Genomic DNA, 22,344 nt, shown 5'->3' with positions numbered 1-22,344 from the left:
TGATTAGGTGTGTTTTGCTGCAGTGGTTCAGAGTTCTGGAAAAATTCTTGTAATCTGAGTTTTCTTGAAAATTGATGCAGTTCAATGTTCCAATTAAGGTCGTTGTGCATGTTAGTTGGAACAAAGGATAGACCTTTGTTTAGGACTCACTCCTCGATGTCAGTGAGCTCTCTAGAAGTTGTAGATTATTTTTTCTTGTTCTTTTGAGAGCTGCTTACGCCTTTGCCTCTGGTTTTGGCCCCCACGACGGGTGGCTTGGTACTTGAATTTGATTCTAGTTGGGTCTTGGTGTTTATGGCTAAAGGGACCGAAGGTCCTTCCAAAGGGTCGTCAGATTCACGGGTTGCAAATTCGCTGTCACTGTTTGAGGTGGGGGCATCGCGCCCCCTAAGCTCTCTTCTTCTGCACCAGCCTTGCTTCGAGCCTGGCCCAGCTGCCCTTGCTGGTCGACCATCTCCTCCCATCAGCCAGTGATAGACTCGGTTAGAATCATAATCATTCTGAACCATTTCAAGTTTTTTGGTTTTAAATTTCACTAGTTCCTGTTGGTACAGATCAATTTTTGTTTTAATTGACGAGCATAAGTCGGCGTTGGAGGCACTCTTCAGAATAGTACTGTTAGAGATTTCCAGCCTGGAGATTTTGTCACGTGCTGACTTTAATTCCTGCTCGGATTCTTGTATTACCAGAAGCATTAGATCAAAACTGCATCTGTTGACAACCCCAATCCATTTCTGACAAAAGTCAGGATTGTAACGGCCAATAGTAGGCGCATTCCGGACTCGGAACCCTCGTGGAATCATTTGCTGTCTGTAGTATTTGGTTAATGATATCCCATGCATCAGATAATCTGTCTCACGCTTCTTCAATTTAATGAGTTGTTCACAGATCTCCTCCGCTGATTGTGATAAGTCCTTGTGGGGCCAATCATCCTTAAATAAAATGTCCTCCACCTCTTCATCAGTGAAACGGTGTATATAGCCCTTGGTAACTGGCATGCCCTTACATACCGCCGGGAATGGGGTGCTGGCCATGGTGTGTAGCTGTGCTGCTGTGGTGCTGGTCATGTCCATCCTATGTGCATAAGCAGATGAATGGATGGCTGATGAATGTGAATAAACCAGTGCTGTGTGAACCACAGTACTGGACTCTCTGCAATGGGTGCTCGGTTCCGTGTGGGGGCTGTTGCTCCCAAAAATGCAGTGCTAGTACGAACCGTCACTCCGTGCTGGAAAAGTTATTGTCTGGTGCCTTCAGTGGAAAGGATAGTAGCAAGCGTGGAGACTGCGGCACTCAAGTTTGAATGAATACTTTACTGAAGCATATTGAATAATCACAGGATGCCTTAACAAGGCCGACGTTTCGGTGCTGCAAGCACCGTTTTCAAGGCAGGCATGGATGCAGAATGAAAATGTTAACAAGACAAACAAACATAGATTTCTCACCTAAATAGGGAACAGCCATCACGCCGCAGGAGAGCCGGGACCGGCGTCCGCTTCCCCCCGCCGCAGCTGCGTATGCGTCACATCCGGTAACGTCATACGGCTTCCGCTCTGGTAACCATGGCGACGCGTCCTGTAGGCATGGCAACGCGTCAAAGAGCCTGGCTGCCTGTGTGGAGCCGCTGACTGATCTCCCCGGCCCTCCACGCGGCGCTCTGCAAGAAAGTCACATTCCCCTCATCAGGCTTTTGCAGAAGCAGCTGGATAGATTGAAGGAGGAGCTAAAATGAGCGATTCCGCTAGGCATATGGGACTTGTGGATGGAGCCCTTCATTCGCTTAACCAGGATTCACGGGTGGTCAATCTGTTGAAATCAGAGCACTACATTATGGCCACGGTGCTCGATCCTAGGTTTAAAGCCTATGTTGTATCTCTCTTTCCGGCAGACACAAGTCTGCAGATGTTCAAAGACCTGCTGGTGAGACAATTGTCAAGTCAAGTGGAACGTGACCCGCCAACAGCTCCTCCTTCATTTTCTACCGCCACTGTAGCTGCCAGGAAAAGGATAACATTTCCAAAACCACCCGCAGGCGGGGATGCAGGGCAGTCAGGAGCAAGTGTTGACATCTGGTCTGGGCTGAAGGACCTGCCAATGATTACTGACATGTCTACTGTCACTGCATATGATTCTGTCACCATTGAAAGAATGGTGGAGGATTAAATGAGTGACAGCATCCAAGTAGGCATGTCAGACAGTCCGTACATATACTGGCAGGAATAAGAGGCAATTTGGAGGCCCTTGCACAAACTGGCTTTATTTTACCTAAGTTGCCCCCCTCCAGTGTGTACTCTGAAAGAGTGTTTAGTTCAGCCAGTCACCTTGTCAGCGATTGGCATAGGAGGTTACTTCCAGAAAATGTGGAGAAGATGATGTTCATAAAAATGAATTATAAATTCCTCCGTGAGAGACATTTACCAGCAATTGCCTCCAGAAAGTACACAGGGACCTGTGATCGTGGATTCCAGTGGGGACAAATTAATACTCTGTGAGGAGGAGGATGTACACAGTGAATGGGGTGAGGAATCGGACGATGAGGATGAGGTGGACATCTTGCCTCTGTAGAGCCAGTTTGTGCAAGGAGAGACTGATTGCTTCTTTTTTGGTGGGGGCCCAAACCAACCAGTCATTTCAGCCACAGTCGTGTGGTAGACCCTGTCGCTGAAATGATTGGTTTGTTAAAGTGTGCATGTCCTGTTTATACAACATAAGGGAGGCTGGGAGGGCCAAAGAACAATTCCATCTTGCACCTCTTTTTTATTTATCTTTGCATCATGTGCTGTTTGGGGACTATTTTTTTAAGTGCCATCATGTCTGACACTGCAGTGCCACTCCTAGATGGGCCAGGTGTTTGTGCCGCCCACTTGGGTCGCTTAGCTTAGTCATTCAGCTACCTCGGTGCAAATTTTAGGACTAAAAATAATATTGTGAGGTGTGAGGTCTTCAGAATAGACTGGAAATGAGTGGAAATTATGGTTATTGAGCTTAATAATACTATAGGATCAAAATTACCCACAAATTCTTTGAATTTAGCTGTTTTTGAGTTTTTAAAAAAAATCACCCGAATCCAAAACGCATCCAAATCCAAAACCCGAAAGGGTGGTTTTGCCAAAACGCGTCCGAATCCAAAACACGACCGCGGACCCGAATCCAAAACCAAAACACGAAAAATACCCGCTGCACATCTCTAGTATATATATATATATATATATATATATATGGAAAAGAAGGGGGGAATAGGGGTACCAGCGACTTGCAGTGTCTACCAAATTAATATAACTATGAAGAATATAGCAGGATACGGTTTTTAAAAAAGGGGTAACAATATATTTATTTATACAATTTATAAAATAATGATGGGATAAAAAAGTAGGTAAAAACTTGATATGCAAAAAAAATTAAAACATAAAAGGATATAATAGATAAAAAAGTGTATAATTTACCTGGAATCCAAAATCACGTAAAATCAGTAAAAACAATTTTATACTGATAAAGAGTATTTTAGGATGGTGAAAATGATGCTTATCTTTGAAGATGGAGAGTCAGTGGAGGTACACTCAACGCGTTTCGTCCTCAGACTTAATGAAGTCTGAAGACGAAACGCGTTGGTTGTACCTCCACTGACTCTCCATCTTCAAAGATAAGCATCATTTTCACCATCCTAAAATACTCTTTCAGTATAAAATTGTTTTTACTGATTTTACGTGATTTTGGATTCTAGCTAAATTATACACTTTTTTATCTATTATATCCTTTTATGTTTTAAAATTTTTTGCATATCAAGTTTTTACCTACTTTTTTATCCCATCATTATGTTATAAATTGTATAAATAAATATATTGTTACCCTTTTTTTAAAAACCGTATCCTGTTATATTCTTCATAGTTATATTAATTTGGTAGACACTGCAAGTCGCTGGTACCCCTATTCCCCCCTTCTTTTCCACATTTTAAAGGCAGCTTATCACTGCTGATTATTTAGGGGTTAGCTGACACCTTACATTCTCAAAAGGAGTGTCTGTAACTAATATATTATATATTGTTTTAATAAGTATCTACTCACACACACCTGTGGCGCCATACCCCCACTACCCAATATATATATATATATATATATATGCAAAACGAATTAAGGCGGCACTCAGAGACTTAGTAGAATGGTGAAGCAGGCATCCGAGCAGGGATGCTGTTTTTAATCGTGTTACGTTTCGGGGACGTATCCCCTTCCTCCCCGTCCCCGAAACGTAACACGATTAAAAACAGCATCCCTGCTCGGATGCCTGCTTCACCATTCTACTAAGTCTCTGAGTGCCGCCTTAATTCGTTTTGCATGTCTAGGTGGGCTGGTCCCACAGGGAAGGAACCTTAGCAGGTTATTGTGTACTGGAGTGCCGGAGTCGAGAGTTTGTATATATATATATATATATATATATATATATATATTCCCAAGTGGCAGCTGTGAGTCGTTCAAGCATTGGTGCAAGAAAGTCATTACTTTCGTTTTTGCCTCAGATTTCTACATCCTCATTTGCAGTGGTGAAACTTGAGAATGGTGGGCAGAGATTGAGGTCCCGGGCCTGGACAGAGAGGTGGGCCCGGGACTTTAGTATTTATTTGTCTCTTATCGTGAAGAACCCAGGGGCATGGGTCGTGGTGGGGGACTGAGCCACTGACCGGGCTCAGCCATGGAAGAGTTAGAGCTTGAAGCATTTCCCCGCCCTTCCCCCAGTTCAGGATGCTGTTTGGGAAATCCACTGCAGATGCTGCTCAACAATACAGCCAACAGTAGAGGAGAGCACGCAGCATGAGTGGGCCCAGTGCAGAGAAGAGACACTCATCAAACAGCCTGGGAGCCGGGACAATGAGTGGTTGAAGCTGCTCCTCTCCAGCCTCCGCCGCTTGTCGCCTGGCCCATTACTGAGTAACTTGTGGAACGGAGACTAAGGAGTTGTCGGTAAGATGGGGCATTGTTGCGGGGGCAATACAGGCTGTGCAGAAAGAATAGTGGATTTGGTGCAACAAGGCTTCCAGATGATATGTTGACAGTCAATAAGTTAATAGGTCGACCCCATATGGTTGACAGGTACAATAGGCTGACATAATCAAAAGATCATCATGTAAAAGGTCGATAGTGCTAAAGGTCAACAGGTTCAAATGGTCGACAGTTTATTAAACTTTTTCATACTTTACTATCGACGTATAGTACCACGTATAGTAACCTGAAGTGTAGCATGCAAATTGAGCCTGCGAGGGTACACGTTTCCACTAATTTGGTTAATAAATGGATCAATATACAGAATGACACCCCCAAAAAAAACCTGTGTCGACCATTTTTGTGCCATTTCCATGTCAACCTTTTCACAATGTTGACCCTTTGTATCTGTCAACCTTTTCAGGCGTACCTTTTACATGTTGACCTTGTCAACCATGTGCATGTCGACCATATGGGGTAAATAAAAGAAAACTTAGACTGTTTGCACTAATTATCCCAATTGCCAAAATGTATACACAGACCAGAAACACTTGTAAATCTGCTCAGTGTCTCTCCTATCCCTCATCCTCCTGCCTGTTGCTGATAGCTGCCAAAGCTGGAGCTGTGACCGCTGCTGTGCACACTGTGAGTCGGGACTGGATAACATCACCCGCCTTACTGGTGTATCCCGTCTCTGATTGCTAGAGACTCCACGGGCAGTTTCAGGTGAGAGTCACCGGTGTCTGCGTGCTGCTAACGTCCGCAGCTCACGTCAAAAGATTGTGTGTTAAAAGTCACGGTTTGGTCTCCTAATAGATATGTCCTTTCAAAAAATGAGAAGGAGCTGTTTCCTCTAATGCATATTGCACCCTTGGGTGCTTTTTCAAAGACCATATGAGGTCAACCTAGTGACTGTCGACCTAATATTGGTCGGTCTAATGATCCACACCCAGTAGAATAGGGTATGAAAGTGTGGCAAGTATCAGAGATCTGTGCTATGCTGGATAACAGGGCCACAGATGTGTTTTAGTTTTATTGATACACCAGGTTGTAAGGGATGTATGCTTTTTGTTTTGTGGTTACCAAGTTGGTCCTCCTCATTGCATGGGAATTTGCTGTAATCATGTGTCAGCCCTTTCAGCATAAAATGATGGGCTAGATGTAATACAGTAGGTTGCAATTTGTGATGTGTGCTAAAAATCGCATAAAATTTAGTGATGTGCACCTGAAATTTTTCGGGTTTTGTGTTTTGGTTTTGGGTTCGGTTCCGTAGCCGTGTTTTGGGTTCAAACGCGTTTTGGCAAAACCTCACCGAATTTTTTTTGTCGGATTCGGGTGTGTTTTGGATTCGGGTGTTTTTTTCAAAAGACCCTAAAAAACAGCTTAAATCATAGAATTTGGGGGTCATTTTGATCCCATAGTATTATTAACCTCAATAACCATTATTTCCACTAATTTTCAGTCTATTCCGAACACCTCACACCTCACAATATTATTTTTAGTCCTAAAATTTGCACCGAGGTCGCTGGATGGCTAAGCTAAGCGACCCTAGTGGCCGACACAAACACCTGGCCCATCTAGGAGTGGCACTGCAGTGTCACGCAGGATGGCCCTTCAAAAAAATACTCCCCAAACAGCACATGACGCAAAGAAAAAAAGAGGCGCAATGAGGTAGCTGTGTGACTAAGCTAAGCGACCCTAGTGGCCGACACAAACACCTGGCCCATCTAGGAGTGGCACTGCAGTGTCACGCAGGATGGCCCTTCAAAAAAATACTCCACAAACAGCACATGACGCAAAGAAAAATTAAAGAAAAAAGAGGTGCAAGATGGAATTGTCCTTGGGCCCTCCCACCCACCCTTATGTTGTAAAAACAGGACATGCACACTTTAACGAACCCATCATTTCAGCGACAGGGTCTGCCACACGACTGTGACTGAAATGACTGGTTGGTTTGGGCCCCCACCAAAAAAGAAGCAATCAATCTCTCCTTGCACAAACTGGCTCTACGGAGGCAAGATGTCCACCTCATCATCATCGTCCGATTCATCACCCCTTTCACTGTGTACATCCCCCTCCTCACAGATTATTAATTCGTCCCCACTGGAATCCACCATCTCAGGTCCTCGTGTACTTTATGGAGGCAATTGCTGCTGGTGAATGTCTCCATGGAGGAATTGATTATAATTCATTTTAATGAACATCATCTTCTCCACATTTTCTGGAAGTAACCTCGTACGCCGATTGCTGACAAGGTGAGCGGCGGCACTAAACACTCTTTCGGAGTACACACTGGAGGGAGGGCAACTTAGGTAGAATAAAGCCAGTTTGTGCAAGGGCCTCCAAATTGCCTCTTTTTCCTGCCAGTATACGTACGGACTGTCTGACGTGCCTACTTGGATGCGGTCACTCATATAATCCTCCACCATTCTTTCAATGGTGAGAGAATCATATGCAGTGACAGTAGACGACTTGTTAGTAATCGTTGGCAGGTCCTTCAGTCCGGACCAGATGTCAGCATCAGCAGTCGCTCCAGACTGCCCTGCATCACCGCCAGCGGGTGGGCTCGGATTTCGTAGCCTTTTACTCGCACCCCCAGTTGCGGGAGAATGTGGAGGAGATGTTGACGGGTCGCGTTCCGCTTGACTTGACAATTTTGTCACCAGCAGGTCTTTGAACCTCTGCAGACTTGTGTCTGCCGTAAAGAGAGATCCAAGGTAGGTTTTAAATCTAGGATCGAGCACGGTGGCCAAAATGTAGTGCTCTGATTTCAACAGATTGGACACACGTGAATCCTGGTTAAGCGAATGAAGGGCTCCATCCACAAGTCCCACATGCCTAGCGGAATCGCTCTGTTTTAGCTCCTCCTTCAATGCCTCCAGCTTCTTCTGCAAAAGCCTGATGAGGGGAATGACCTGACTCAGGCTGGCAGTGTCTGAACTGACTTCACGTGTGGCAAGTTCAAAAGGTTGCAGAACCTTGCACAACGTTGAAATCATTCTGCACTGCGCTTGAGACAGGTGCATTCCACCTCCTTTGCCTATATCATGGCCAGATGTATAGGCTTGAATGGCCTTTTGCTGCTCCTCCATCCTCTGAAGCATATAGAGGGTTGAATTCCACCTCGTTACCACCTCTTGCTTCAGATGATGGCAGGGCAGGTTCAGGTGTTTTTGGTGGTGCTCCAGTCTTCTGTACGCGGTGCCTGTACGCCGAAAGTGGCCCGCAATTCTTCTGGCCACCGACAGCATCTCTTGCACGCCCCTGTCGTTTTTTAAATAATTCTGCACCACCAAATTCAAGGTATGTGCAAAACATGGGACGTGCTGGAATTTGCCCAGATGTAATGCACTCACAATATTGCTGGCATTGTCCGATGTCACAAATCCCCAGGAGAGTCCAATTGGGGTAAGCCATTCTGCGATGATCTTTCTCAGTTGCCGTAAGAGGTTTCAGCTGTGTGCCTATTCTGGAAAGCGGTGATACAAAGCGTAGCCTGCCTAGGAACGAGTTGGCGTTTGCGAGATGCTGCTACTGGTGCCGCCGCTGCTGTTCTTGCAGCGGGAGGCAATACATCTACCCAGTGGGCTGTCACAGTCATGTAGTCCTGAGTCTGCCCTGCTCCACTTGTCCACATGTCCGTGGTTAAGTGGACATTGGGTACAACTGCATTTTTTAGGACACTGGTGAGTCTTTTTCTGACGTCCGTGTACATTCTCGGTATCGCCTGCCTAGAGAAGTGGAACCTAGATGGTATTTGGTAACGGGGGCACACTACCTCAAGAAATTGTCTAGTTCCCTGTGAACTAACGGCGGATACCGGACGCACGTCTAACACCAACATAGTTGTCAAGGCCTCAGTTATCCGCTTTGCAACAGGATGACTGCTGTGATATTTCATCTTCCTCGCAAAGGACTGTTGGACAGTCAATTGCTTACTGGAAGTAGTACAAGTGGTCTTCCGACTTCCCCTCTGGGATGACGATCGACTCCCAGCAGCAACAACAGCAGCGCCAGCAGCAGTAGGCGTTACACTCAAGGATGCATCGGAGGAATCCCAGGCAGGAGAGGACTCGTCAGACTTGCCAGTGACATGGCCTGCAGGACTATTGGCTTTCCTGGGTAAGGAGGAAATTGACACTGAGGGAGTTGGTGGTGTGGTTTGCGCGAGCTTGGATACAAGAGGAAGGGATTTACTGGTCAGTTGACTGCTTCCGCTGTCGCCCATAGTTTTTGAACTTGTCACTGACTTATTATGAATGCGCTGCAGGTGACGTATAAGGGAGGATGTTCCGAGGTGGTTAACGTCCTTACCCCTACTTATTACAGCTTGACAAAGGCAACACACGGCTTGACACCTGTTGTCCGCATTTCTGTTGAAATACTTCCACACTGAAGAGCTGATTTTTTTTGTATTTTCACCAGGCATGTCAATGGCCATATTCCTCCCACGGACAACAGGTGTCTCCCCGGGTGCCTGACTTAAACAAACCACCTCACCATCAGAATCCTCCTTGTCAATTTCCTCCCCAGCGCCAGCAACACCCATATCCTCATCCTGGTGTACTTCAACACTGACATCTTCAATTTCACTATCAGGAACTGGACTGCGGGTGCTCCTTTCAACACTTGCAGGGGGCGTGCAAATGGTGGAAGGCGCAAGCTCTTCCCGTCCAGTGTTGGGAAGGTCAGGCATCGCAACCGACACAATTGGACTCTCCTTTGGGATTTGTGATTTCGAAGAACGCACAGTTCTTTGCTGTGCTTTTGCCGCAAGTCTTTTCTTTTTTCTAGCGAGAGGATGAGTGCTTCCATCTTCATGTGAAGCTGAACCACTAGCCATGAACATAGGCCAGGGCCTCAGCCGTTCCTTGCCACTCCGTGTCGTAAATGGCATATTGGCAAGTTTACGCTTCTCCTCAGACGCTGTTAGGATTCTGTTCAGTATGTATATGGTGTCAGCTGATCCATATGTGTTCTGTTCCTTGGCTCTGTGTACATGCAGCTCAGCAGGTGCACAGGGTTTGTAATTACTAGTGAACACTCCCAGCCTGGCTTTGTTCATTGGTTAGTGTGGCTGTTAAAGGCCAGCTAGCTGAGTTCTCAGACGCCGGTGATATTATACTACTTTCCTGCCTGAACTACCTGCATTGCCTGGTGTCTTCGTCCTAGCTCCTGTTCATGCCGAGAAGCCTGGTTTTCCAGTTCATGTAATCCTGCCACAACCATTCTTGCCAGCTCATGTTCATGCCAGAACTATTTAGTTAAGTATCATGGACTTTCACTGTGCTCTGTGGATTCTCTAGTATTCACTACTCGTGTTACATGTTACTATGGACTTCCTCTATGCCTGCATGCTGTTATGCTTTATTATACAAATCCTGCAATCAGTTCCGTGGATTATATTACTCTGATTCTTTATTCAACTGTCTCATTACTCTGCTGCAATTCTCAGTCTGCAAACCCATTTACTCTTAGCTCATATTGTACCCTGGATTGTTACTGTGATTCCTCTGCCATACCTCATTATACCACTGCTATAATAAATACTTAGTATTCCTGCACTTCTGTGGACATTCATTTCCTGCAACAGTGATTGTTATACATTCTAGTCCTGTAATCAAGTCCTGGCTCTTAGCTGTTATATTACTCACCTGCTGTCCATAATCAGTGTAAGTGTGCTGCTGCACATTTCAGTATTAAAGGGAGAGTCCATAGTCTGCTAACCTTTAATTCTGCTACAACGTGCTCAAGTTATTACTGTATTCCCCAGTCAAGTCTGGTTAACCATTTCTATGTCACACTGCATCTGCCTGCACCTCCAGTAGTAATTCTCTCCTTGTAATTCACCTGCCAAACATTAGAGGCAGGTGAATCGTAACAGACGCCTTTAATTTTGATTTTTGGGTCATTTTTTTTACTGATCTTGTGTGTTTTGGATTTTACATGCTCTGTACTATGACATTGGGCATCGGCCTTGGCAGACGACGTTGATGGCATTTCATCGTCTCGGCCATGACTAGTGGCAGCAGCTTCAGCACGAGGTGGAAGTGGATCTTGATCTTTCCCTATTTTTTTAACCTCCACATTTTTGTTCTCCATATTTTGCGCACAACTAAAAGCCACCACAGGTATACAATGTAGATGGATGGATAGTATGGTATTACTTATACTTATGGACGACGAGTGACGACACAGAGGTAGGTACAGCCGTGGCCTACCGTACTGCTGCTTAGTGCTTATATATAAATATAATATACTGTATGACGGACCTGGTGGACAGTGTCAGCAGCAGACTGCTAAACTAGTATGAAGAAAGAAAAAAAAAACACCACAGGTATACAATGTAGATGGATGGATAGTATAGTATTACTTATACTTATGGACGACGAGTGACGACACAGAGGTAGGTACAGCCGTGGCCTACCGTACTGCTGCTTAGTGCTTATATATAAATATAATATACTGTATAACGGACCTGGTGGACAGTGTCAGCAGCAGACTGCTAAACTAGTATGAAGAAAGAAAAAAAAAACACCACAGGTATACAATGTAGATGGATGGATAGTATAGTATTACTTATACTTATGGACGACACAGAGGTAGGTACAGCCGTGGCCTACCGTACTGCTGCTTAGTGCTTATATATAAATATAATATACTGTATAACGGACCTGGTGGACAGTGTCAGCAGCAGACTGCTAAACTAGTATGAAGAAAGAAAAAAAAAACACCACAGGTATACAATGTAGATGGATGGATAGTATAGTATTACTTATACTTATGGACGACACAGAGGTAGGTACAGCCGTGGCCTACCGTACTGCTGCTTAGTGCTTATATATAAATATAATATACTGTATAACGGACCTGGTGGACAGTGTCAGCAGCAGACTGCTAAACTAGTATGAAGAAAGAAAAAAAAAAACACCACAGGTATACAATGTAGATGGATGGATAGTATAGTATTACTTATACTTATGGACGACGAGTGCACTGACGACACAGAGGTAGGTACAGCCGTGGCCTACCGTACTGCTGCTTAGTGCTTATATATAAATATAATATACTGTATTACGGACCTGGTGGACAGTGTCAGCAGACTGCTAAACTAGTATGAAGAAAGAAAAAAAACCCACCACAGGTATACAATGTAGATGGATGGATAGTATAGTATTACTTATACTTATGGACGACGAGTGCACTGACGACACAGAGGTAGGTACAGCCATGGCCAACCGTACTGCTGCTTAGTGCTTATATATAAATATAATATACTGTGTGTATAACGGACCTGGTGGACAGCGTCAGCAGACTGCTAAACTAGTATGAAGAAAGAAAAAAAAAACACCACAGGTATACAATGTAGATGGATGGATAGTATAGTATTACTTATACTTATGGACGAGTGACGACACAGAGGTAGGTACAGCCGTGGCCTACCGTGCTGCTGCTTAGTGCTTATATATAAATATAATATACTGTATAACGGACCTGGTGGACAGTGTCAGCAGCAGACTGCTAAACTAGTATGAAGAAAGAAAAAAAAAACACCACAGGTATACAATGTAGATGGATGGATAGTATTACTTATACTTATGGACGACGAGTGACGAGTCGACACAGAGGTAGGTACAGCCGTGGCCTACCGTACTGCTGCTTAGTGCTTAATTATATATATAATATACTGTATAACGGACCTGATGGACACTGCAGTGTCAGCAGACTGCTAAACAAACTAGCATGAAGAAAGAAAAAAAAAAAACACCACAGTGTTTTTCAGGCAGACAAACGTATACTGGACTGGTGGTCACTGTCAGCAAAACTGTGCACTGTACTACTGCTATAACTGCTCCCCAGTCCCCACAATTAGGCAGTGTGAGCAGTGCACTCAGCACAGATATATCATGCAGCAGTGCAGCACACTGAGTGAGCACAGATATGGTGGAGCGTTTTTTTTCAGGCAGAGAAACAACGGATTAAACTCAAAACCCTGCACTGTACTCCCTAACAGCTGCTCCCCGTCCCCAATCCTCCCCACAATTATAACTAACTAAGTTCTAATATAATACAACGGACTCGGAGAGGACGCCAGCCACGTCCTCTTCCTATCAATCTCAATGCACGTGTGAAAATGGCGGCGACACGCGGCTCCTTATATAAAATACGAATCTCGCGAGAATCCGACAGCGGGATGATGACGTTCGGGCGCGCTCGGGTTAACCGAGCAAGGCGGGAGGATCCGAGTCGCTCGGACCCGTGTAAAAAAAAGGTGAAGTTCGGGCGGGTCGGATTCCGAGGATCCGAACCCGCTCATCACTAATAAAATTGCATTTTTAAAACTTACAATTTTTTGCAGAAAATCGTAAATTTAATAGGTTCCGATTTTTAAGGGTGAAACGTAAATCATATGCGATTTTTTGGAGATTTTTAGTAAAGGAAAGATTTGATTTTTAGTGGTGTTTCATTACATTGTGTTGCTTAGGGCCTAATTCAGACCTGATCGCAAAAGCTAATTTTTTGTCTAATGGGCAAAACCATGGGGGTCATTCCGAGTTGTTCGCTCGTTATTTTTTTCTCGCAACGGAGCGATTAGTCGCTAATGCGCATGCGCAATGTCCGCAGTGCGACTGCGCCAAGTAAATTTGCTATGCAGTTAGGTATTTTACTCACGGCATTACAAGGTTTTTTCTTCGTTCTGGTGATCGTAATGTGATTGACAGGAAGTGGGTGTTTCTGGGCGGAAACTGGCCATTTTATGGGAGTGTTGGAGAAAACGCTACCGTTTCTGGGAAAAACGCGGGAGTGGCTGGAGAAACGGGGGAGTGCCTGGGCGAACGCTGGGTGTGTTTGTGATGTCAAACCAGGAACGACAAGCACTGAACTGATCGCACTGGCAGAGTAAGTGTCGAGCTACTCAGAAACTGCACAGAGAAGTCTTTTCGCAATTTTGAGAACCTTTCGTTCGCAATTTTGATAAGCTAAGATTCACTCCCAGTAGGCGGCGGCTTAGCGTGTGCAAAGCTGCTAAAAGCGGCTTGTGAGCGAACAACTCGGAATGAGGGCCCATGTGTATTGCAGGTGGGACAGATATAACATGTGCAGAGAGAGTTAGATTTGGGGGGGTTATATTGTTTCTGTGCAGGGTAAATACTGGCTGCTTTATTTTTACACAGCAATTTAGATTTCGGCTTCAACACACCCCACCCAAATCTAACTCTGCACATGATATATCTGCCCCCCTGCACTGCACATGGTTTTGCCCATTAGAGAAAAAGTTTGCTGTTGTGATCAGGTCTGAATTAGCGGGGTAATTCAGACCTGATTGTAGCAGCAAATTTGTTAGCAGTTGGGCAAAACCATGTTGGTCATTCCGAGTTGATCGCAGTCAGCAACTTTTTGCTGCTGCTGCGATCAACTAGCCCACGCCTATGGGGGAGTGTATTTTATTTTAACAGGGCTGCGATCGCTTGTGCAGCCCTGTTAAGCTAAAAGAATTTCACACAAAACAAGACTAGGCCTATACCTACTTACCCTGTGCGATGGATCCAGCGATGATGGGCTCGGCTTTGACGTCACTCCTCCGCCCTCCGTTCTCCTAGGTATGCCTGCGTTTTACTCACCACTCCCCGAAAACGTCTCCAAACGGTCCACATCTGCCCTGCACCGCCCTCTTCCTGTCAATCTTCTTTGCGGCCCGTCCTGCGATTGCTTTCTTCTTAAGGTGCGACGTAACCCGGCGAACCCCGCCGGGCAACGTCGCACACGCGCACTGCGGCCGCTGTGCATGCGCATTCCGCACCCGATCGCACCGCAGCGATAAACCACACTGCAGGTGAGGCAGATATAACATTTGTTATATTTGGGTGGGTTATTTTGTTTGTGTGCAGAGTAAATACTGCCTGCTTTATTTTTATACTGCAAATTAGATTTTAGTTTGAACACACCTCACCCAAATCTACTCTCTCTGCACATGTTATATCTGCCCCCCCCCCCCTGCAGTGTACATGGTTTTGCCCAACTGCTAACAAATTTGCGGCTACGATCAGGTCTGAATTACCCCCTAAGTCAGAAGCATGCAAAGATCAATGAGATCCATGCATGATTCTGTCTGTAAAAGTAAAGAAAGAGTTAAAAAAAAGAGATGTGCAAGTCCTCCTTCCAAAGCATAACCATACCCGGGCTCTTTGAGCCAGTCCTGGATTCTAAAAACAGAAAAAAAATGTACTAGGGTTTCCCCATATTTTGACTACAAGCACTGGGCTCTTGGACCGGTCCTGGTTCCAAAAATCCGGGGGGTGAAAGACATAGGGGTCTCCCGTGTTTTTTAAACCAGCACCAAGCTCCAATAGCCAGGGACACATTTATATTGGTCCCTGCGGTTTCAGCGTCACCCCCGAACTAGTCAGCCCTGGCTGTGGTTCCATGGGGGAGTGGGGATCGCCCCAATAATGGGGTGTCCCCCTTCCAGGCAACCAAGGGCTGTCCCTAGCACTCCTGGGCGGTGGGTTCCGTGCTGATAGCCATTAAGTGTAAAATGAGAAACAAATATTGTCTTTTACAGTGGAACTATAGGTCCCAGCAAGAGTCCCACGCATGCTGGTACTTGGACAACAAGTACCAGCATGTGGAATATTAAAGGGCCCACTGGTACCTGTAGTTCTACTGTAAAAAGAAGATTTATGGTAAGAACTTACCTTTGTTAAATCTCTTTCTGCGAGGTACACTGGATTCCACAGGGAATAACATCGGGGTGTAGAGTTGGAAGCACCAACAGGCAAAATCTTGGACTGTTCCCAGGATGCATAGCGCCGCCTCCTCTATATATCCCCTCCTCCAGGCACTGGAGCTCAGTTTTGTTAACCAGTCCAATGCAGTAGCAGGTAAGAGAGACAACAACAGTTAGTAGCCACATACACTACATTCTCATGACAGGAGAAGCTACCAGCGGCTAATGCCATACAAACCCAAAGAAGCTAAGTGCATCAGGGTGGGCACCCTGTGGAATCCAGTGTACCTCGCAGAAAGAGATTTAACAAAGGTAAGTTCTTACCATAAATCTACTTTTCTGCAGCGGGGTACACTGTGATTCCACAGGGAATAACATCGGGGATGTCCTAAAGCAGTTCCTACACACTGTAGCGGGAACAAGAACCCGGCATCAAAAGGAGGCATCCTGGGAGGCGGAAGTATCGAAGGCATAGAACCTTATGAACGTGTTCACTGAGGACCATGGAGCCGCCTTGCACAATTGTTCAAGGGTTGCACCACGGCGGGCCACCCAAGAAGGTCCAACAGACTGAGTAGAATGGGCTTTGATGGTAGCAGGAGCTGGGAGGCCAGCCTGTACATAAGCATGTGCAGTCGCCATTCTAATCCATCTGGCCAAGGTCTGCTTATTAGCAGGTCAGCCACATTTGTGAAAACCAAAAAGAACAAAGAGAGAATCGGATCTCCTAAGCGAAGCAGTTCTCTTCACATAAAAAAGGAGAGCCCGTACCACATCTAAAGACCGCTCTTTGGAGGATAAACCTGGAGAGGTAAAGGCTGGAACCACAATCTCTTGGTTAAGGTGGAACGGCGACAACACCTTAGGCAAATAACCAGGACGAGTTCTAAGAACTGCCAGGTCACGGTGAAAAATCAGAAAGGGTGACCGACAAGGACAAGGCACCCAAGTCTGAAACCCGTCGAGCAGAGGCAATAGCCAGCAGAAACAAGACCTTAAGAGTAAGCCACTTAAGGTCTACAGACTCAAGAGGTTCAAACGGAGACTCTTGTAAGGCATCCAGAACAACTGACAAATTCCAAGGAGCAACAGGAGGGACATAGGGAGGTTGAATCCGTAAAACACCCTGAGTGAATGTATGAACATCAGGCAGAGTCGCAATTTTTCTCTGAAACCATATCGACGAGGCAGAAATATAAACCTTGAGGGAGGCCAGACGAAGGCCTAAGTCCAGGCCCTGTTGCAGGAAAGTCAAAAGTTTGGCAGTACTGAACTTGTATGCATCATAATTCTTAGTCGTACACCAGGCGAAGTAAGAATTCCAGACCCTATGATAAATCCGAGCAGAAGCCGGTTTACGGGTTTTCAACATAGTTTGAATGACCGCCTCAGAAAAAACTTTGGCCCTCAGTACTAAAGCTTCAAGAGCCACGCCATCAAAGCCAGCCAGGCCAAATCCTGGTAGACACAAGGGCCCTGAACGAGGAGGTCTGGGCGTTGTGGAAGTAGAAGAGGACGCTCTAACGAGAAACCCTGTAGGTCTGAGAACCAATGCCATCTGGGTCACGCTGGAACGATCAGAAGTAGTATTCCTTCTTCTTGCTTGAACTTCCGTATTACCCGGGGCAGAAGTGACACCGGAGGGAACACGTAAGGCAACTGAAATTTCCATGGAATTGCCAGTGCGTCCACGAACGCTGCTTGAGGACCCCTTGTCCTTGCTTCAAAGCCCGGAACCTTGTGATTGTGTAGAGACGCCATCAGGTCTACTTCTGGTAGGCCCCACTTGTCCACTAGGAGTTGAAAGACTTCCGTATGAAGGCTCCACTCTCTCCGTGGTGTACGTTCTTACAACTGAGGAAGTCCCCTTCCCAGTTGAGGACTCCCGGAATGAACACTGCTGATATGGCTGGCAAATGGCGTTCCGCCCATTGAAGGATTTTTCACACTTCCAACATTGCCATGCGGCTTCGAGTGCCGCCCTGATGATTTATGTACGCCACTGTGGTGGCGTTGTCTGACTGTGTTTGAACAGGCCTGTTCTGTACCAGAGGCAGGGCTAGTGTCAACACTGCCCGCAATTCCAGAATGTTTATCGGGAGGAGAGACTCCTCCCTGGTCCACCGACCTTGAAGAGAGTGCTGCTCCAACACCGCGCCCCAACCCCGCAGACTGGCATCCGTCATTAGAAGGACCCAGTTAGAGATCCAGAAGGGATGACCCCTGTTCAGTTGTTGGTCCTGTAGCCACCATCTCAGTGACAGGCGGACCTACGGAGTCAAGGAGATCATGTGAGTCCTGATCCGGTGAGGCAGACTGTCCCGTGACGGCGTATCCGTGAGCGACGACTTCCCTTACACAGGCGCCCAAAGTGGTCTGTAACCATACCTGGGCAAACTGCAGAAGTCGGCCTCCCACCCTAGGTTCCCCCAGGGGAAGGCCCGCCCCGTCATGCAGCAGGCTTGTCTGTTTTGGAAGCAGGCTGATGGGCAGCCCAGGCACGTTTAGGTTTGGGCTTAGTGGATTTGGAAGTGCGAACCCGTTTCCGGTACGCCTGACCCTTTGCTTTACCTGGAGGTCGAAAGGAACGAAAAGAAGTACTCTTAGTCTTCGGAGCCGAAGGAGCAGTACTAGGCAGACATGCAGTCTTAGCGGATGCTAAGTCAGCAGCAATCTTATTGAGGTCTTCCCAAAAAAGTATGTTTCCCTTAAAAGGGATCACCTCCAATGTCTTTTTAGAGTCCAGATCTACAGACCAGGACCGCAACCAGAAAAACCTGCGAGCCAGAATGGACATAGTAGACGATTTGGCCGCCAGGACACCAGCATCAGATGCTGCCTATCAGCGTCCGGGGTCTTACCGGCACGCCAGGGCCTCGGGGTTTGCTGTGCAGGCGGCTTGTGGGCAGCGGCGGAGGAGGGCTGCCACACCGGGTCCGTGTGTAGTGGTAGGCGGCGGTGGGGGGTCCGCTTGTGGCGGCGGGAGAGGAGACCAGGGGCAGGGAGCTGTGTGGTGTATACGGAAAGGTCTGCATTACTGGGAGCCGCCATGTTGGAGACCAAATTCTGAAGCATGCTGCAGGCTTCCTGTTTTTTCCAGCCAATCCAGGGAGAGTTCTCCTTATAAAAGGGGGCTGGTTTATGACAGGGACACCAGAGGAGACGAATTTGAGATTCACAAGATCCTCGACTCCTGCAGACAATATGGTCGCCTCCAGTATCTCGTTGATTATAAGGGATATGGACCTGAGGAAAGGTCTTGGGTAGGAGCAGAAGATGTCCATGCTCCACGACTTCTTCGGGCATTTCATGCAAGTTTCCAGCAAAACCATATAGGTGTCCGGAGTCCACCCTCAAAAGGGGGGGTACTGTCAGCATTCGGGGTCTTACCGGCATGCCGTGGCCGCGGGGTTTGCTGTGCAGGCGGCTTGTGGGCAGCGGCGGAGGAGGGCTGCCGCACCGGGTCCGTGTGCAGCGGTAGGCGGCGGTGGGGGGTCCGCTCGTGGCTGCGGGACGCCGCTGCAGCGGTCTCTCTCACTTAGGCGATTGCTAGGAGACCAGTGGCAGGGAGCTGTGTGGTGTATACAGAAAGGTCTGCATTACTGGGAGCCGCCATGTTGGAGACCAAATTCTGAAGCATACTGCAGGCTTCCTGTTTTTCCAGCCAAACCAGGGAGAGTTCTCCTTATAAAAGGGGGCTGGTTTATGACAGGGACGCCAGTGCTTCAAGTTACAACCCAGTTGTAGGTGCTTCAGCCTGTGCTCCCAAGATTCTTGCCGGGTCCTGGTTACTCCTGATGTTGCTTAGCCGTTTCTAATTTGCTGCTGCAGTCCTGCCACTTCTAACCTACTGCCGCCTGTGGAAGCGCTCCTGGAAACCCCGGTCCAGTAAGAGCCCTTGGGCGCGGATGGTCCCGGGCTACAGCCTCGTTTTTTAAGCCACAGTCCGCAGTTCTTTATCTTCAGCCACGTCTTCAAAACCACCATTCACAGTCCACAGATCATTATCTACAGCTTTGTTTTTCAAGCCACAGTCCGCAGTTCTTTATCTTCAGCCACGTCTTCAAAACCACCATTCACAGTCCACAGATCATTATTAGTGATGTGTTTTGGTTTTGGATTCGGTTCCGCGGCCGTGTTTTGGATTCGGACGCGTTTTGGCAAAACCTCCCTAAAAAAATTTCTCGGATTCGGGTGTGTTTTGGATTCGGGTGTTTATTTACAAAAACCCCTCAAAAACAGCTTAAATCATAGAATTTGGGGGTCATTTTGATCCCATAGTATTATTAACCTCAATAACCATAATTTCCACTCATTTTCAGTCTATTCTGAACACCTCACACCTCACAATATTATTTTTAGTCCTAAAATTTGCACTGAGGTCGCTGGATGACTAAGCTAAGCGACCCAAGTGGCCGACACAAACACCTGGCCCATCTAGGAGTGGCACTGCAGTGTCAGACAGGATGGCAGATTTAAAAAATAGTCCCCAAACAGCACATGATGCAAAGAAAAAAAGAGGTGCACCAAGGTCGCTGGATGGCTAAGCTAAGCGACCCAAGTGGCCGACACAAACACCTGGCCCATCTAGGAGTGGCACTGCAGTGTCAGACAGGATGGCAGATTTAAAAAATAGTCCCCAAACAGCACATGATGCAAAGAAAAAAAGAGGTGCAAGATGGAAGCTGTGTGACTAAGCTAAGCGACCCAAGTGGCCGACATAAACACCTGGCCCATCTAGGAGTGGCACTGCAGTGACAGACAGGATGGCACTTCAAAAAAATAGTCCCCAAACAACACATGATGCAAAGAAAAAAAGAGGCGCAATGAGGTAGCTGTGTGACTAAGCTATGCGACCCAAGTGGCCGACACAAACACCTGGCCCATCTAGGAGTGGCACTGCAGTGTCAGACAGGATGGCACTTCAAAAAAATAGTCCCCAAACAGCACATGATGCAAAGAAAAAAAGAGGCGCAATGAGGTAGCTGTGTGACTAAGCTAAGCGACACAAGTGGCCGACACAAACACCTGGCCCATCTAGGAGTGGCACTGCAGTGTCAGACAGGATGGCACTTCAAAAAAATAGTCCACAAACAGCACATGATGCAAAGAAAAAAAGAGGAGCAATGAGGTAGCTGTGTGACTAAGCTAAGCGACACAAGTGGCCGACACAAACACCTGGCCCATCTAGGAGTGGCACTGCAGTGTCAGACAGGATGGCACTTTAAAAAAATAGTCCCCAAACAGCACATGATGCAAAGAAAAAAAGAGGCGCAATGAGGTAGCTGTGTGACTAAGCTAAGCGACCCAAGTGGCCGACACAAACACCTGGCCCATCTAGGAGTGGCACTGCAGTGTCAGACAGGATAGCACTTCCAAAAATAGTCCCCAAATAGCACATGATGCAAAGAAAAATGAAAGAAAAAAGAGGTGCAGGCATCGCAACCGACACAATTGGACTCTCCTTGGATATTTGTGATTTAGAAGAACGCACAGTTCTTTGCTGTGTTTTTGCCATCTTAACTCTTTTAAGTTTTCTAGCAGGAGGATGAGTGCTTCCATCCTCATGTGAAGCTGAACCACTAGCCTTGAACATAGGCCAGGCCCTCAGCCGTTCCTTGCCACTCCGTGTCGTAAATGGCACATTGGCAAGTTTACGCTTCTCCTCAGACGATTTTGATTTCGATTTTTGGGTCATTTTACTGAGCTTTATTTTTTTGGATTTTACATGCTCTCTACTATGACATTGGGCATCGGCCTTGGCAGACGACGTTGATGGCATTTCATTGTCTCGGCCATGACTAGTGGCAGCAGCTTCAGCACGAGGTGGAAGTGGATCTTGATCTTTCCCTATTTTACCCTCCACATTTTTGTTCTCCATTTTTTAATGTGTGGAATTATATGCCAGTAATATATCAATAGCAATGGCCTACTACTATATATACTGCGCACAACTGAAATGCACCACAGGTATGGATGGATAGTATACTTGACGACACAGAGGTAGGTAGAGCAGTGGCCTACTGTACCGTACTGCTATATATTATATACTGGTGGTCAGCAAACTGTGCAAAACTGAAATGCACCACAGGTATGGATGGATAGTATATTTGACGACACAGAGGTAGGTAGAGCAGTGGCCTACTGTACCGTACTGCTATATATTATATACTGGTGGTCAGCAAACTGTGCAAAACTGAAATGCACCACAGGTATGGATGGATAGTATACCTGACGACACAGAGGAAGGTAGAGCAGTGGCCTTCTGTACCGTACTGCTATATAGTATATACTGGTGGTCAGCAAACTGTGCAAAACTGAAATGCACCACAGGTATGGATGGATAGTATACTTGGCGACACAGAGGTAGGTAGAGCAGTGGACTACTGTACCGTACTGCTATATATATAGTTATACTGGTGGTCAGCAAACTGTGCAAAACTGAAATGCACCACAGGTATGGATGGATAGTACACTTGACGACACAGAGGTAGGTAGAGCAGTGGCCTTCTGTACCGTACTGCTATATAGTATATACTGGTGGTCAGCAAACTGTGCAAAACTGTAATGCACCACAGGTATGGATGGATAGTATACTTGAAGACACAGAGGTAGGTAGAGCAGTGGACTACTGTACCGTACTG

The sequence above is a fragment of the Pseudophryne corroboree genome, chromosome 7 (assembly GCF_028390025.1).
Source record: "Pseudophryne corroboree isolate aPseCor3 chromosome 7, aPseCor3.hap2, whole genome shotgun sequence".
Lineage (NCBI taxonomy): Eukaryota > Metazoa > Chordata > Amphibia > Anura > Myobatrachidae > Pseudophryne > Pseudophryne corroboree.
Note: the sequence above shows the minus strand (reverse complement) of the source record.